The sequence below is a fragment of the Gekko japonicus genome, unplaced genomic scaffold (genome assembly GCF_001447785.1).
Source record: "Gekko japonicus isolate JY-2015 unplaced genomic scaffold, Gekko_japonicus_V1.1 scaffold1157, whole genome shotgun sequence".
NCBI lineage: Eukaryota > Metazoa > Chordata > Lepidosauria > Squamata > Gekkonidae > Gekko > Gekko japonicus.
Genome location: NW_015167085.1, coordinates 436,299 through 454,233, shown reverse-complemented (window position 1 = coordinate 454,233; position 17,935 = coordinate 436,299). Strand labels below are relative to the sequence as shown.

The 17,935-nt window shown below is 42.4% G+C and overlaps 1 protein-coding gene across 3 annotated transcripts in view; it reads right to left on the bottom strand.

Annotated features, from left to right (window-relative positions):
* MBP (myelin basic protein) overlaps nt 1-17,935 on the bottom strand; it is a 198,256-nt gene that overhangs the window by 17,525 nt on the left and 162,796 nt on the right. The window lies entirely within an intron of this gene.

The following is a 17,935-nucleotide window of genomic DNA, read 5'->3' as shown; positions in this document are numbered from 1 at the left end:
TACACACACTGAGAAGGCTCCATGGCAATCTTTGAAAAGAAAATCTATACCAAGGATGTCATATTTAACTGAAGCAGAGATGAAATGGATAAAAATGGATGTCTTATTTCCTGACAGATGCTTCCAGAAAATGCATACATGGGACATGAAGGCAATAGTCATTCCCTGTCACTGCAGGAACATGGAGCTTCCATTCTGCTACCATGGCTCAGAGCTGATGATAAACCTGTCCTTTTTGTCTAATCCCCATGTAAAGGCAATTTTTTTTTACAATCCTCTGTTACAATTTACTTCTGTGGAAGTAAAACTTTACATAATTATATGAAATGAGACAAAAGACATTTACAGTGGATTCTTTATAAATAAACATTTCTCCCATCATCGCCCACACTTTCACTTTGACCTCACAGTGCCCAGCTTCCCTTCAAAAGGTATTCACTGCCATTATTTCATATGGACATACAAAGCTGTGTTATATTCAGAGTATCATTCCATCATGTATTCTGGGACTGATTCTTCAAGGTTTGTGGCAGAAGACTTTCTGAACCCTAGTACCGGAGGTCCTTTTAAGTGGAGACGCCACATATTGAATCTGAGACCTTCAGCATAATGTGTTCCATCTATGAGCTAAAGGTTGACTCCTCTCAACAAGTGTTTGTCTCTTGTTGAATAAAGAGACAAGATCAAGAGACCTTGCATTTTCTCTGTCTCTCTCTGTCTCTGTCTCTGTCTCTCTCTCTCTCTCACACACACACACACACCATTTTCTCTCTGAACAAGAGATGGATACATTTGGTACACAGTGGCCTCAACTGACCACAGGCTGAATGCAACTACCCAACTGTATCTGGCCACGTGATAAATGGAATTTTACCTGTCCTCCCTGCTTCATGTTTCCATTTAGGCTGCAGAGATATGGCAAAACTATATGGCCAGATGGCATTTTCAGATGCACCAGAGCAAAAAAGTGAACCTTTTATGGGCTCCATTAACATTCAAAATGTTGGGATGCAAACTTTCAAGTTACACAAAACTCTGCTTTATGTGTCTGCAAAAATAAAATAAAACAATTAAACAAAAGGTGATGTTACATACCAAGGCTGATGTTAGTCAAGTAGTGCTGAATGTTCTTTATAACAAACAAACAAACAGGAATTTTGTTATTTGGATTACAAATCTTGCTGGTAGGGGGATCGTCAAAACAAGGTAGGAAAACAAGTTAGCAAAATGTTCAACAAGATGCATGACATGCTTTCAGCCAGGAAATAAACAATATTGCAATGCATGATCTTTCTAACCTACTAACCAGCAGGACTCTTGGTAAATAGAGAATAGTTAATGCAGAAGAGACAGGATGCAATATTAGTAGAACTAAAGGTAAATTTTGAATACGCACTAGATAAAAGATTCACTTCAAATGTTTATATACTGAAGGGTAGGATGTACTGTCCCCAAAATGCCATCTGCAAAATGTCCCTTAAAGTAACCATGTTGCCCTCTAAATACCTGAAAGTTAGCTACCTTTCCATTTCGCCTGATGACGAATTCTGTGTAACTTGAAAGTTCCCATCCTCCTACACCAATGGAAGTCCTGATAGTGCTCCCACGTTTTTCAAAAGTACTGTCAGATGCAGATCTGAGGTACTAGGTAAAATAAGGTGTAATAAACACTACATGTAATATATGAAAGTATGTTTTAATATTAATCTTACTTTCTTTTTGTTAACAGCAAAAAAATATGCACACACTTACCTTTTGTACAGCAGCAAGATAGTCTAAAATCTGGGAGGCATGCGATATCTGACTGTTTCATTAATAACCAGTATGCATTTCAGTTTGCCATTCAGGAGGAGGATATATTTTACAGGGCTGTATTAAATAACTTTTAAAAACATAGTTTGAAATGTCATTGGGCATTTTTATTTTTACTCATTTGTTTATTTAGTTTGATAGCTTGTCCTGCTCTGAAGGCTGGTGGATAACAAAGCAAAACAACAACAACAATAACCGGACCAAGAAAGTAATGAGTTGAATCTGGCCAGTTATTCTGCTGGCACAAGAGGGAGGAGGGACCCACTTGGACTCCCCAAAGGGCTATGCCATGCATTCTGAGACCTGTGCAGGAAAAAAAGCCATGCAGGACGGAGACGCAATGAGAAAGGAAAATGCTGGAGTCATCCTCTTCTCTCTTCCAGCAGCAGAAAGAAATGTAGCATATAACCAATATCTGATCAAAACGATTTTTTTCTGTTTTCCTTCTCATGTGGAAGCTAACTTTATTCACCACATCGTTCTCATCTCCATAGTGGATACTAAACTTCATTAGCTGGATACCTTGTTTTTTATTCTGCAGTGGCCACAGTGTGAAAACTTCAGATTTTTGCTTGAATTGGGCCTTGAACAGTTGTGGAAATGTGGATTGCTGTGAGAGCTAGCCGTGAATTTGAACTGCTACTATTGTTCATTTCCTACCTGCCTTTCAATGTATTGTCACGTTTTTGATTTATCTTTGTAGTAGGGTAGCTACTTTTAGGATGGGAACTTCCTGGAGAGTTGGGGGCAGAGGCTGAGGAGGGCAGGGTTTGGGAGGGGAGTGACAGCAGCAGGTTGGAACACCACAGAGTCCACCCTCCAACTGAGCTATTTTCTCCAGGGGAACTGTTCCCTGCAGCCTGGAGATCTGTTGTCGTTCCAGCGGATCTCCTGACCCCACCTGGAGGTTGGCAACCCTGCTTTGTGGGCTGGGAGACCAGAATCCTGATTTGTAACAGCATCTCAAAAAGCCACAAGCCACACAAACATGTCCCAGGGTCATGTGTTTTCTGCATATTGTCTACAGCTCCAGAGTCCTATTTAAAAATGACAACACCATCATGAAGCACAGCAGCACCAACACCTTGTCCACCACGCCACAATCACGAGGGGGCCAGGAACGGATGTAAAAGGGCGTGTCATAGATGTCGTCCCCCCCCCCCCCCCCTGTGTTGTATTTGTCAGACAACTTTTAGGGAAAACATTTGACTTTTCAATTGATTTTTCACCCTGCTCTGTTCAGTTTCCCTCATACCACATGCATTTATTTATGTGTTACAAGATCTGAAACAGGTGAGGTCTGAAATATCCCCAACTATACGTTTATCTCTTGCAAACTAAAGCTTTGTATTTCACATGGACCTTTACATGCATTACTCCCGTCTCTTAAAGTACAAATTTAATTTCCATAAAATGTTTTAATTAGTACAGGGCACCCTTTGCAAGTATCCCCCACTCCCTTTTACAAATGCTTGCAGAAGTTCCTATCAGCTCTTCTATTGTAAGCAGAGTTTAAGGCCGCAGTCTTGTTTGCACATGTTCTTTCTTGGGACTGAACTCTATTGACTACAGTTGGATTTCCTTCCAAGTAAATAGACATAGGATTGCACTGTCAGACTTGAGACATCCTAGATTAGGTTCTCATTATTGTACTGTCAGTTATCTTCTTAAATATTTTGTTTTTTGTTTCCAACTAGGATACAAAGAATAATTTTTATTTTCAGCATAGTCTGTAATTCATTTATTTATGGGATTTGTACTCTGCCTAATGCATTGATCAATGAAAACAACTCCAATCCAAGTGAACACTAATAATTCAAATCTTTTTTTAAAAAACCATTTTAATATTTTCCCCCCAAAACAGACCTAGTTGCAATAATGCACCATCAGTCCATTCTCCTAGACTACTGTAATATACCCCACCAGCTAGACTGTACATGAAAGAGCTAGTCTAAAGAGGGTTTGCAAGAGGGGAAGGCAACCCTTTTGACACCCCTTCCCCCCTCAATATGCCACTTCTGTAAAGTGAAGATGTTGGTATGCCAGCAAACAGAAGGTGCGTGGGTAAGGGGGAGAGATGAGAGTTGTCCTTGTCCAAATACACTTTGAGCCAATTGAGCCCCAGAGATGCTGTGAATGCCTCAGCGGCTCACCTTGGACTTGGCTGGTACTTGTGCAGGTTTGGATGGGAACAACGGGCCTTCTCCCACACCAGTGGAACAGCCAGAGGTTGTTTCCTTACCTTTTCCAGGAGGTGATTCCAGAAGGCAAATGATACTATCAAGAAAACTCCGTTCCTTACTATAATAATCCTACTTAGAAGGCAGCAGGGAACTGACAGAAAAGAAGATTGGCAAGAGATTTTAAGAGGTGCATAGATTTCTATGGAGAGAAGCAGTCCTTTGAAGTGCTTGAATTTTTAAGGGAGAGGTGCTTTACAATCAGGGTCATCCATCACAATAAACCCATTTGACAGCTTGCCATGCATTTACAATGCCACAGCCCCACAGGCTGCTTTTCAGTGGCATGTGGTATCTTTAAATACATTACTAGAGGAGATATTTGTACTTGGTGAAGAACACTCCACATTCAAGAAACTTCCTTTCATTCTTGTTTTAAAGAAAAGGGATGGATCTACCCTGTAAATTGTTAGCTAATGATTTCCCCCAAGTAACAACTTATTGCTGGATATAGGTTTTCAAGTTTTGCGTTAGGTTTCGGAGACTTTTCATGGTCTAATGTGGGGAAAACGTTTCGTGTCCTCTTTTCACCAGCAGTGTGTTCTTCAGAGACCTCAGTGGGTCACTCGTTAAAATTGAGCTTCCCAGTAGCTGTACGGAGAGAACAGAGCTTCCCACTTGGCAGCAAGAGACTGTTCTCTGCACTATTTCTGACCCATGCACCTGTGGTTAAAGTGCTTGTCCACGTGTACTGTGGTGGTGAGCTTTATTGCTGTTTCTTTGCAAATGAGAAAGGGTTGCTTGTGCCTATTGACAGCTCACAGTACTTTGGAAAACTCCTCTGCTTGAAAAGGACAAGTTAGAGCAGGTTCATTCCCCCCTCTTGTAACTAGGCAACAGCAGCTGCCAAGGCAACAGGGAAAGCTCAGGTGGATGAAAGCCAGGAGATAAGAGGAGGTGAGTGGCGAGGTGGCTTCAAACTCAAGAGCTGTTAAAATGCTGTTCATTAATTCGAATGAAGAAACTACCAGAACGAGAAAGAAAGCAGAAGTGACCATCGTGGGTGGTTTATATCCTTCCTTCCTTCCTTCCTTCCTTCCTTCCTTCCTTCCTTCCTTCCTTCCTTCCTTCCTTCCTTCCTTCCTTCCTTTTAGAACCAGAGGACTTACCAGGAGTTTCCTCTGAGTGCCAGAAGCAAACTCAAGGCACAAAGCATGGGTTTCCTTATCCTAATGAACATTTCTTATATTAAGATGCATCCATTTCCATTGTGGCATGATCAGACTCTCTCTCTCTCTTATCCCTCACCCTCCCTGTTGACATCTTTCTGCTACTTCAAAGTTGTCAACACAGCATACAGTAAATGAAATTTCACTACCTTTATACACCTTGCCCTACAAGGGCTTGTTTTCAGCCCTTACAATGAAATCCTATGCAGAGTGATGCAAATCTAAGCCCACTTTAAGCAATGAGCACAGACTGGGGTAACTCCGAATAAGATTGTAGTGCAAGATGTAAGTCTAACACAAAGCCTTTCATAATGCAGCAGGTGTACGGCAGACGTCTAGTGCATTGGGAAGAACAAACAGCGCAATAGACAATGTGAAGGCTTTGGGGAGTAATAGGGAGACTAGATATAAAGAAGAGCAGTGCTTCAGTATTTTGCTGTGATATTTTAATAGTTGTGTAGCAAAACTTACTTAAGCATTAGCTTTTTAAAAATCCTGCTATACAAGCAGCATCTGCTCAAATTTCCTCTTCTACACAAAGGTACAAGAACATCATCCTATTCCATGGTATGGATTGTGACACAAGAAGTTCACACTCACATACCAACCAGTATTTCATATCTATCTTTTGTAAAGGTCAGAATTCAGAAAACTTTATGAGTGGGGATCCTGCAAGGAGTTGCGGGGGTCACTTCATTTTCCCATCTTCCCTTGCCCACAGTATTTTTTCTTTCTGTTGTCCTGGTGGCCCCTATATGCTCTCCATTTCCCCTGCTTCTCCCTTCCCACTCTCCAACTAACCTGTCCTTTATTTGCCCCCAAATCTTCAGCCTTATTATTTCATTTATACCCAACCTTTCTCCCAAATGAGGACCCAAAGCAATTTATATCATTCTCCTCTCCATTTTATCCTCACCACAACCCTATGGAGTAAATTAGGCTGAGTGTATGTGACCGGCTAGAGGTCACCCAGCTGAAGAAAGGGGGAACATTCCCTCAGAAGGGACTCCTTCTACAGTTGGTGAACAGGTCTCCTTTTGCACTAGCAGCCAGGTATGCATTGCATTAGCAGCACCCCCAGTCCAGCATGCAAATGACTGCCCGAGCCTGTCCCCCTCACCTCCCCCATGGCTCCAGCTGTGACTCCACAACCACAGCCATGGTGAATGCTGACACCATTGAAGCACAAACCGACCAACAGACCAGACAGCCAACTGCCAAGCTTGCGCCCCTCTATGGGTCGCCAGTGCCTGGAAAAGCCCAGTGGTGGCAAGCTGCAGGGGATGGGGGAGTGGGTAGGAGAGGAGAGAAAGGGGAGGCTGTGGTGTGCCCCCTCCCTCGTGTGTGCGCTCAGCAAAGTCGGTGGTAGCTTCCCTGTGTTGGCTTCTCCACATCAGCTTGCCATGTCCTCCCTTCCCTAGCCTTCCTGCCCACTGTTCTGAGCCATGCATGCCTGGGAAGCCATTCAGCTGCTATCCCACCCCTTCATCAGTGTAGAAAAAAAAATTAAATTTCAGTACTGAATACAAACAAAAGGGGAGAATGTCAGTGCGGAATGAAATTGACATGAGATGTAAAAAGGGAGCAACTGAGATGGGAAGCCTAAGGCTTTGAAAGCATTTCTCCCTTTCATGCTTTAGTGAAAAAAGTTTTTTTAGGGGGGGGGACACCATTTTGTAAGTCTGGAAACCTAACATTAAAATTGCACCTTGTTGCCTTACATTTTACTTTTTTTTTTTTTTTTTACCAGGGGCATGAGTTTAGTCTCAGATCACTGGGGAAAAGAAAAAAAAACAAGGAAAAAACCATGCTTCTCTGCCAGCTATCCGAAAAGTCTCTTCACAAGCTCTATAGGGGGTGGGGGGGAGGAGACCAGGATCAGGTTGACTCTTTCTTATTTTTTACAGTGGCTGATAACACAACAGAAAAGCCACTAGATCTTGGCAATAAGAAAAAGGAGAACAAGGAGGATTTAAATGGAAGGCGCTTACTGGACACTACTGTACAGCTGCAATAGGGCAATTGCATAATTTTTTTTAAAAAATTGGATGATCCCCCCCCCCCCCATGTCACAAGTGACATTCTCACCCAAATTGAGCAAAAACTGCAGGTTTGGGTTGTAGTTGCAGAATAAATACACAGACTACAGAATAAATACACCAGAGAAAAAAGAATGGTGGCTAGGGCAGGCGCACAAATTTGAAGACAAGTTTAAAGGCTTGACTGCTCGGATTCTCCGGAGTAAGCTGTCAGTGCATAATGGGCTACTGAGATGTTCTTTGGAATAAGCAGGACCTGCACAAAAGATATGGCCTTCACTTGTCCCAAGAAGGAACCAGGCTGCTGGCACTCAAAATCAATGAGGTGGCGGAGCAGTTTTTAAACAAAATCCTTGGGGGAAAGCCAACAGGAAAGGAAATGTCTCTAGTTCAAGAGGGAAATGGATTAGGACTGGCCACTGAGAGGGTGACAAACAATATTGACTGCCTGACAAGGTCTAGAGGCTGCAGGAGGAAGGTTACGGGCCTAATGTGTCTGGGGAATTATACATGTTTATATGCAAATGCTAGAAGGGTTCAAAGTAAAATGGGGGAGCTGGAATGCTTAGTGTCAGAGGAGAACATCGACCTTGTGGGCATTTCAGAAACTTGGTGGGATGAGCATAATCAGTGGGATACAATGATTCCTGGATGTAAATTAGGTCCGAAGAAGAGGGAGAGAAGGCTTGCAGGTGGAGTGGCTCTGTATGTCAGAGAGGGTATACAGTCCAGTAAAATCGAGAATCTAGGAGAAACAGATTTGCTTACAGAAACACTATGGGTGGAAATAGTGTGCCCAAAAGGAGGCTTAACTCTGGGAGTCTGTTATTACCCACCAGATCAAAGGATAGAGGATGATTTAGAAACAGCAAAAGAATTAAGGAAAGCAGCTAGGCATTCTAGCATTTAATAGCGTGCAGCAGACTGGACTGGAGCCTAACATGAAGGTTGTTGTTTCCTATTTGGAATATAAGCTTTGAAAAGCAAAGAGGAAATTATTGGAAAACAAAATAAACGACACTCACTAAATGCAAAATGATGAATAAGAGAATTTACTTCTGAGGAAGTTTAGGATCGAAACGAAGGCACAAGCTGGAAGCTTCGTTAATACAATAATTTGTGATTCTCTTATTACATTGTAATTCTTATGCATGAACTATTAGATGATTTTCTATGAATTTATAAACTTAGCACTTTAAATGTTGGATTACACGTTGTGGATATTTGTATAAAATTTCAATATAGTATCTATTGCATGAAAACGTCTCGCCGGTTGTTCCTGTATTCTTATCATTCTCAAATGGGAGGTCTCTCTATACGTATGTGGAGCAGATGGTGACAGAACCTACCAGGGAGGCAATCCTGGACTTGGCCCTAAGTAATGCTCATGATCAATGCTACTTCTAAGCTGTGGAGTCTTGTGAGCAAAAATTCACCCTTGTGAGCTATTGGCTTTAAAGTTGTGAGCAAGCAGTTTGGCTACTGCATAAATCATTTTGCTTTGGAGCCATCCTTTCTGAGCTAAGACAGAAATCCATGACCTGGAGGCTAAAAAACTGTGAGCTAGCGCACACTAACTCAGCTTAGGGGGAACACCTGGTGAGTGATGTAAACAAGATAGCACCGGTTGGGAACAGTGACCATAATGCTACTAAGTTTAGCATTTTATGTAAATAGGGAGTTGCCAAAAAAGACCAACACAACCACATTTAACTTTAGAAGGGGTAACTTCTCTCAGATGAGCAGGGCTTATGAAGGCCAAACTGAAAGGAAAGGTTAGGAGGGTCAAATCCCTTTGGGATGCTTGGAGACTCAGCATGGGTTCTGTAAGGGAAGATCTTGTCTCACTAACCTGTTAGTGTTCTTTGAGGGGGTGAACAAACATGTGGACAAGGGGGATCCAATAGATATTATTTACCTTGACTTCCAGAAAGCTTTTGATAAAGTTCCTCATCAAAGGCTCCTAAGTAAGCTCAAAAATCATGGGATAGAAGGACAAGTTCTTTTATGGATCAAAAACTGGCTAGTTCATAGAAAACAGAGAGTGAGTGTAGGTGGGCAATTTTCTCAGTGGAGGGTGGTAAGCAGTGGGGTACCGCAGGGATCAGTACTTGGTCCACTGCTTTTTAACTTGTTCATTAATGATTTGGAGTTGGGAGTAAGCAGTGAAGTGGCTAAATTTGCGGATGATACAAAGTTGTTCAGGGTGGTGAAAACCAGTGAGGATTGTGAGGCACTCCAAGGGGATCTGTCAAGGATGGGCGAGTGGGCGTCAACATGGCAAATGGGGTTCAATGTGGCCAAGTGCAAGGTGATGCACATTGGAGCCAAAAATCCTAAATATAAATACACATTGATGGGGTCTGAACTGGCAGAGACTGGAGTTGTAGTAGATTACTCACTGAAAATGTCGAGACAGTGTGTGACTGAAATAAAAAAAAGGCCAATGCTATGCTGGGGATTATTAGGAAGGGTATTGAAAACAGATCAGCCAATATCATAATGCCCCTATATAAATCAATGGTGCGACCTCATTTGGAATACTGTTCTGGTCGCCACACCTTAAAAAGGATATTATAGCTTTGGGGAAAGTGCAGAAAAGGGCAACTCGAATGATAAAAGGGTTGGAACACTTTCCCTATGAGGAAAGGTTAAAGCGCTTAGGGCTCTAGCTTGGAGAAACGACGGCTGAGGGGTGACATGATCGAGGTTAATAAGATTATGCATGGAAAAGAGCAGGTAGAGAAAGAGGTACTTTTCTCCCTTTCTCACAGTACAAGAACTCGTGGGCACCCCATGAAATTGCTGAGTGGTCGGGTTAGAACAGATAAAAGGAAGTACTTCTTCACCCAAAGAGTGATTAACACATGGAATTCACTGCCACAGGAAGTGGTGGCAGCTACAAGCATGGACGGCTTCAAAAGGGAATTAGATTAGCATATGGAGCAGAGGTCCATCAGTGGCTATTAGCCACAAGGTATAGATAGGGGCTCTGGGGCAAGTGATGCTCTGTCTTCTAGGTGCTTGGGGGGATCAACAGTGGGAGGGCTTCTAATGTCCTGGCCCCACTGGTGGACCTCCTGATGGCACCTGGTATTTTTGGTCACTGTGTGACAGAGTGTTGGACTGGTTGGGCCTTTGGCCTGATCCAACACTGGCGTCTCTTATGTTCTTATTTAAAACAGCAATACTGGAAGCTCAGATGAAATGTATACAACAGGTTAGGAAAAGTATGAATATGTATAACAAAAGGTCTGCATACTTAAAGTATTGGAAGCAGGAAAAGGTAAGAAAGATTTCTTTAAGCAGTGGAAGGCTAGTTTGAGTGAGGTAAATAGAAGAAAGCACAGGCTTTGGCAAATAAAATGCAGGTTGGTGATCAGACAGGGAAAAAGGGACTATGAGGAACATATTGCAAAAAACATAAAGACCAACAATAAAAATTTCTTCAAATGCATTAGAAGCAGAAAATCAGCCAGGGAAGCAGTGGGGCCTTTGGATGACCAAAGGGTAAAAGGATTACTAAAGGATGATGAGGAAATGGCAGAGAAGCTTCTGGAATTCTAGCCCCACCAATGGACCTCCTGATGGCACCTGGGTTTGGGCCCACTGTGTTGGACTGGATGGGCTATTGGCCTGATCTAACATGGCTTCTCTTATGTTCTTAAGCTTCCATGGCAGAGAGTAGAGATTTGAACCTGAGTCTCCCAGATCCTAGCCTGATACTGTGACCACTACACCATACTGGCATTCAGCTTTTCCTCCTTCCGTCACTCTGGCAGGCTCTCCCTGGGAGAAGTCTGGCCAAGTTGCAAACGTCATGTGGTCACAAGTTGTTTAGGTGTTTTGTGTGGTGGCTGCTGCCAGGCTAGGCCAAGTCTCACATGTTGTGCAGAGGCTGCTGCTGGATCAGGCAACTTGTTTGGCATCAAGTCATCTAGTAGCCATCACTGCACCTGGGTGAAGTGCACAAATTGCGTGGAAGCAAGTTGCAGATAGTTGCTGCTGGGCATGGCCCCAATGAGTCCTTCCTCCTCCTGGGGCTTTCCTCAGACTTGTAGGCAGATCTCTCTTTTCTGGTCATGGTTCCAGTCTCCAGATTAAGTATTCAGAGATGGGCCCCTGCTGAGAATCACATAGATTGATTTTCTTTTAAGAGAATGGGTATTAGATATTTTTGGTGGCTCAAAAGATACTGGAATCGATTAAAAAGAGATACCCATTCCCCTCCCTCCATTTAATCTTCATTTTTTAAATTCTGCCAAGGTCAGTTTTGAAAAGCCACTTGAGACTTTTTTTTTACAATTAAACAGTCCAAATTTGTGACTGGACATGGCATAGATTCATAAAAATCCACACAATGGCCTTTTCAAACAGCATTGATTCAATTGTACAGTAATGTATGTGAGTTCTGTGGTGTTTACAGTAACATTTCAGCAGGGGGTTAAGCCACTGTTGTTTATTGCTGCTTTCCCCTCATATTGAAGATCTGCCTGTTCAGTCTCCAGGCAGGGGCTATTGGAAGGGGAGGGGGGAGCATTTATTTGAGTCAGCTCTCAATGTATACAACATAATATTTAAAAGATCCTTACACTCTGTTCTGGCTCATAAGTGAGCAGCCTTTAACACTAGCATGGTCACCAACTAGTTAGAGCTGAAGATGGTATACAGATGAAGAAGCCACAGGGCCTGCTGTGCAGAACTGAAAACATTTTTACATTGGGCCAGCACCAATGGGGGCCTATTGCACTAGAACTGACTCTTAATATGGGGGGCAAAGCAATTATTTGATCTGGGAATATCAATTTATGTGGTAATTATGTTTTCTTACGTGGTAATTAACTGAAAAGAGCTGCGGTGGCTCAAGTGGTTAAGACGCTGAACTGCAGGCTGTGGAAGGTCAGTAGTTCAGCAGTTCGAGACCCGGGTGCCGCATGATGGAGTGAGCTCCCATCTCTAGTTCCAGCTCCTGCCAACCTAGCCGTTCGAAAGCAAGAAATTGCAAGTAGATAAATAGGTACCACTTCGGTGGGAAGGTAACAGCGTTCCGTGCGCCTTGGTGTCTAGTCATGCTGGCCACATGACCACGGAAACGTCTTCGGACAGCGCTGGCTCTTCGGCTTTGAAACGGAGATGAGCACCGCACCCCTAGAGTCGGATCCGACTGGCTTTCGAGCAAGGGAACCTTTACCTTTACCTTTAATTAACTGAAAAGCAGGATAGATAGATTTCCTTCACTGGGGAATGTGACACTTATATTGGCCTTAAGAAGGAAGAGCTCATCAGATCTTGGAAGCTAAGCAGGATCGGTACATGGATGGGAGACCACCAAGAAAGCTCTGTAGGAAGGCAATGGCAAACCACCTCTGCTTCTCTCTTGCCTTAAAAGCTTCTTGCTGGAGTAGCCACAAGTTGGTTGCAACTAGACAGCACTTACATACATATAAGAAGGAAGTGAGATTCTTTTATCCAGCAGAAATGTTTTGAATGTTACCTTTGAAAAATCTACTTTATTGAATTATCTTTCTCTAAAAAATAATGTCACGTATTCTGAATTCCATTCTTTCATCACCAAAGTTACATAACTAGGGACCTGCAGACTGGATTACTGCAATGCACTGTATGTGGTGGCATGTTGTTGAAAACCTCACAGAAACTTCAATTGGTCCAAAATATGGCTGTCAATTATTAACAGGTCAGCAATTATGAACATCACAGCAGCTTTCATACATCATTACTGGATTGCAGTTTTTTCCCCCCAGACCCAATTCAGTGCTGATTATGGACTTTAGACTTTAAAATCCTGAATGTCTTGGGGGCGGTGTACATCAAGGGCTACCATCTCCAGTAGGAAACTATCCATGAGCTCACAGGAAGATGTGCCTCACCATCTTCTGAGGTGTAGCAGGTCAGCACATATGACAGGGCTTTCACAGTGGTGGGGACAGGACTAGAATTTACTTACCTACTTGGCATCCTCCTTCATGAAATTCCCTCTTCCTTCAATTGTTTGATACATGTTGCTTTTATTAAGGTGTTTATTTTGCTGCCCTCTGGTGCTGTTTATTGTAGTAAAAACATTTACTACATTTTTAATGATGTTTAAAAATTGTTTTATATATTGGTGATTTTATTGGATGGTGTGTATATTATTTTAAATGTGGGCTTAACTCTCCCAAGGACTGTGGCCAATGATTTTACCAGGTATGAAATGGGAGAAAAGTCAGAAGCAAATAGTAGATTTTTCTTGTTGCATGTTGTCAATCAAGGAGATATCAGACTAGTACTTCCACTGTAGTGCTATATTAGTATACTGACATTTGATACCACACTTTCCCAAAAGATAATTTACCTATTATCTTCTTTCCTTCTAAAAGCTCTGCAGTAATTATTCCTTTCCTGTACCATAATTTCTGGGTTCCTGTTATTTCCTGCATTCACAGTCAATGAAATTTAAAAACCTACTTCTGAGAACCATTAAAAAGTGAAACAAAAAATAACCTTGAGGGTCAGCTGAATGTCCTGGAAAAAGGAGCAGCTATTTCATCAAACTTTCATACTATAGTCTCTATGATAAATGCAAGCTAAAAAAACTAGAGTATATAATTTAATGATCAAAAGAGCATTTTAATGTCATCCATCAGAGGTCCATTTGGTAGGGGTGTAAGGCCTGGTTCACTGCTTTCAACCTCTGCATTAATGTGATCTGTACCATTTTAGGGGGGGGGAGATAGAAAATCAGCATAGGAGCGAAAAGAGGGCCATGCCCCTTTCTGACATCGGTAGAGGGTGTTCTTGTGTGGCAGGCATAGGCTTATGGGAAAAAGGGAATAAATACCCAACCAGAAAAGACAAATTGATTAAGTTGATTAGATTGATTGGATTGGCTAGGTACCCCAAAAGGTTGAAGAAAGAAAAAAACAGTAAAATTCTAAAGTATCTAAATGAAAACAGATCTATGTCTTTAGTAAATCAAAAGAACACACCCCTAAAAAAAAAAATCTGATGTGTGCCCTACAAGCACATAGGTGTCAAGTACAACTGCCCCTGCAAAATATCATCTATAACTGCAACATATAAAAATTGTAAAAATATGCAAGGATGTATATCATAAGCCAAAATGTATATCATAAAAGAGCCAAAATTGCACAATGAAACAGTTAAAAGTGTTTTGGCAATTAGACTGCCTCAGTGGCACATAATACCAAAAAGACATAAATATTATCACACAAATAGAAGAAGAAGAGATTGGATTTATACCCCGCCCTTCACTACCCAAGGGAGTCTCAGAGCGGCTTATAAACGCCTTTCCCTTCCCCTCCCCGCAACAGACACCCTGTGAGGTAGGTGGGGCTGAGAGAGCTCTGACAGAAACTGCTCTTTTTCAAGAACTGCTGTGCCAGAACTATGGCTTGCCCAGGGTCATCCAGCAGGTGCAAGTGTAGGAGTGGGGAATCAAACCCGGTTCTCCCAGATTAGAGTCTGCACACTTAGCCACTACACCAAACTAACCACTACACCAAATACACAATATGTAGGCATCAGTACTTCTGATCAGATACAATTAGGATCTCATCATTCACTCATCACCTCCTCATAACATAGAATTCACAACAACACCAATAGGTCCTCGTGGTAATTTCATCACAGGTACAAGGCATGCCACCATCCTCAAAACAGGCTTTTGACCTGAATTGAAAGGGCTGCTCTTGTGTGGCAGGCATTAGTTTGTGCCTGCATTTTGAAGTGGTCTGATCCAGGTTTACAACCTCATTGAAAGCAAGAATATATGGGGAAGGCAACAGTAGGGTGCTTTCAAATCCTGCCCGTGGGCTTTCTGAGAGCATCTGGTCGACCTCTATTGGAATAACAATGATTAACTAGACTGACTTTTGGCTGATCCAACAGGACTCTTCTTATGGTAGCAACAACTTCTTTTGCTACAAACACCATTTCCTTTGCACCCCTTTAGGAAGATAAGTGGCAGGGTTCCTAGTTGTTGATCCCTATTCTAGAACAATACCACTGGTACATGAAATTGGCTCTGTATTTTTAATCTTCTTGTTTATTGGGCAGTGGTAGCTACCTTGACAGAACACTGTGTAGAATACAGTTCTGGAGGATACCAGATCCTCTTGAGTTAAATTAAGTGTATTGATCCCTTTTATAATAACTGAATAGACATCAAAGAGGCACTATAATGCAATAAACATGCAAACAACCAATTAGTACAGACTTGCATTTTGTGATGCTGAGGGAGTTCTAACCAGCAGGTGGTGCTTGCTAGTTAAAATGTGCATCTTTCAGATGAAGTGTCCTGCTCCCACACCTATCAATAATGCTGAGCTGCAACTAGAATACATATATCAATGTGTGGGTTGCACACACATCAGTATAGGAATTTTTTACACCTTGAAACGGCCCTTAGATTCAGTGTTTTCAGCCTGTATGCGTCCTCCTCTGTATGCTATACTTGGAGCCCGAGAACACAAAGTCTATTGTCAGATTCAGACCCTTCAAATAATCTCTTGCATAACAGGAAGACAGTGTGCCACTGGCTCCAAAGTAGCCTTTATTAAATGCTACATTTTATACATGACTCCATTTTGCAAAGTGGTGCTCATCCACGTGAGATGTGTGATGTGAGTCAGGTCGGGGGGGGGGGTGTTCCCGCTGACCCGACTTGCAGTCACACAGACCATCAAGGGACTCACCTTAGAAAGCACTCCATCAGTCGATGTGGCTTGGGAGTTCTGTGCAAGGGGAAGCACCGTGTCCCATGACTGTTCATGTACAGAGTAAGGCTCATAACTTTGCAGTGGGGAGCAATAGGATGCAATCCTATACAAATAATATTAAATTACATGACAGTTGCCAAGAGCGATAGGGATTGATGGTATAAAGCATTAGTAAGGGGGTAGTTTCTGAAAGAAAAAAGCACATTATGCATACCATAACAATTATGTATCTTATAAGCAATGTTCCCTCTAAGCTGTGGGGTCTTGTGAGCAAAACTTCTACTTTGTAAGCTACTGGCAATTAAAGTTGTGAGCAAGTGATTTGGCTACTGCATAAATTAGTTTGCTCTGGAGCCATCCTTTCTGAGCCAAGACAAAAATGTGTGAGCCGGAGGCTAAAAAACTGTGAGCAGGCTCACACTAACTCAGCTTAGAGGGAACATTGCTTATAAGCTTTCTCTTCAAGCAAAGCACCAGCAATACTGTGGAGGAAGACAAACTCAGTTCCCATAAATTGTATGTATTATTTAGTGGAAGTAAAAAGAAAGCTTGCACAATGAACTCTGTGTGTGTGTAAAACAGTCCATGGCTGGATCCATGTTTCTGATCGCTGTGTTATGTGCATTCAGTTGTGTGTATGTTTCTGAGGGGCTGTGGCTCAGTGGTAAAGCATCTGTTTGGCATGCAGAAGGTCCCAGTTCAATCCCTGGTATCTCCAGTTAAAAGATCTGGCAGTAGGTGATGTGAAAGACCTCTGCCTGAGACCCTGTAGAGCCATTGACTTTGATGGACCAAGGGTCCGATTCAGTATAAGGCAGTTTCATGTGTTCACCTTAGAGACCAACAAGATTTTTGGGGTTAGAACAATGTGCACAGTACAACAGACGCGCGCACACACAATTGGGTTTGATAACAATGAGTGCTGTTGGGATGAGTTAGGAATGAGACATCTCTTCCCCTGGCAAGAAGCCATCAGTAGTGTAAAAACTGATGGATGCAGTTATCTCTTGGTCTCTGGATCACAGCCAGGCTATGTTGGCTATTGTGCTGTTTGGATCCGCTCTGTTTTATTAATAATGCTCAAAGTCATGTTTCCTGCATGAGCTGACAAGCCCTGATATCAGTATCGTTTTGTGATGTTGCTGTGATGGCTTCAGGCAAAAGGCAAGCAGAGGGGTTCGGCATTTGTGACAAGTTCAGCCCCAGCTGTTTGAATTGTACACGAGGTGAGGTCAGATAATGGGATAATCGTTCACTTCGCACTTGCAGGTCACGCTGAAACATCCCCAGGGAGCTGCTGTTTTCCTGTTCAGGTCTAAATAATTGCAACAAGTCCATTGTTCAAAGTTTAGCTTTGCCATGAGCTGACTGAATGTCCTTAATACAACATGCTACTATCTCCAAGCCTCAGCCTCTAACCCTATATGGAAGGTTATTTTAGAAGATTGTTCTAAGGATTATGCAGATAGGTTCCACTCCATGGTTCTCTGGAACTGCATAAATGGAAAACTTATTTCTAAAGCTAAAATCCTATCTGGCAGTTATTTGGTGGGAATTCCAGCCTTGTTTTTGGAGGCGAGGGGGCCCCCAGTAACCATCCATCTAGGGACAGAGGCAGGGAGATTGGGATTGACCAAACACTGACTAGGACTGACTCTGCTTAGCTTCCAAGATCTGGTGAGACTGGATTAGCTTGGGCTATCCTTATGACAGGGCTATCAAGAAGAAATTCCATCTTAACAAGTCAAAGTGGCATCGCCACTAGCTTCAAATGAAATACTTTGATGTAGCTCTTTGAAGACAGTGGGGGGAAAATGGTATGCATCCAGATATTTGTGTAACTTCACACATTTGTAGTATGGGCCACTGTTCACTTGAATCCTAAAAATGCCATGCTGGGGTGTAGACAGCCACGTTTCATTCTGTCCCTCTCTCAG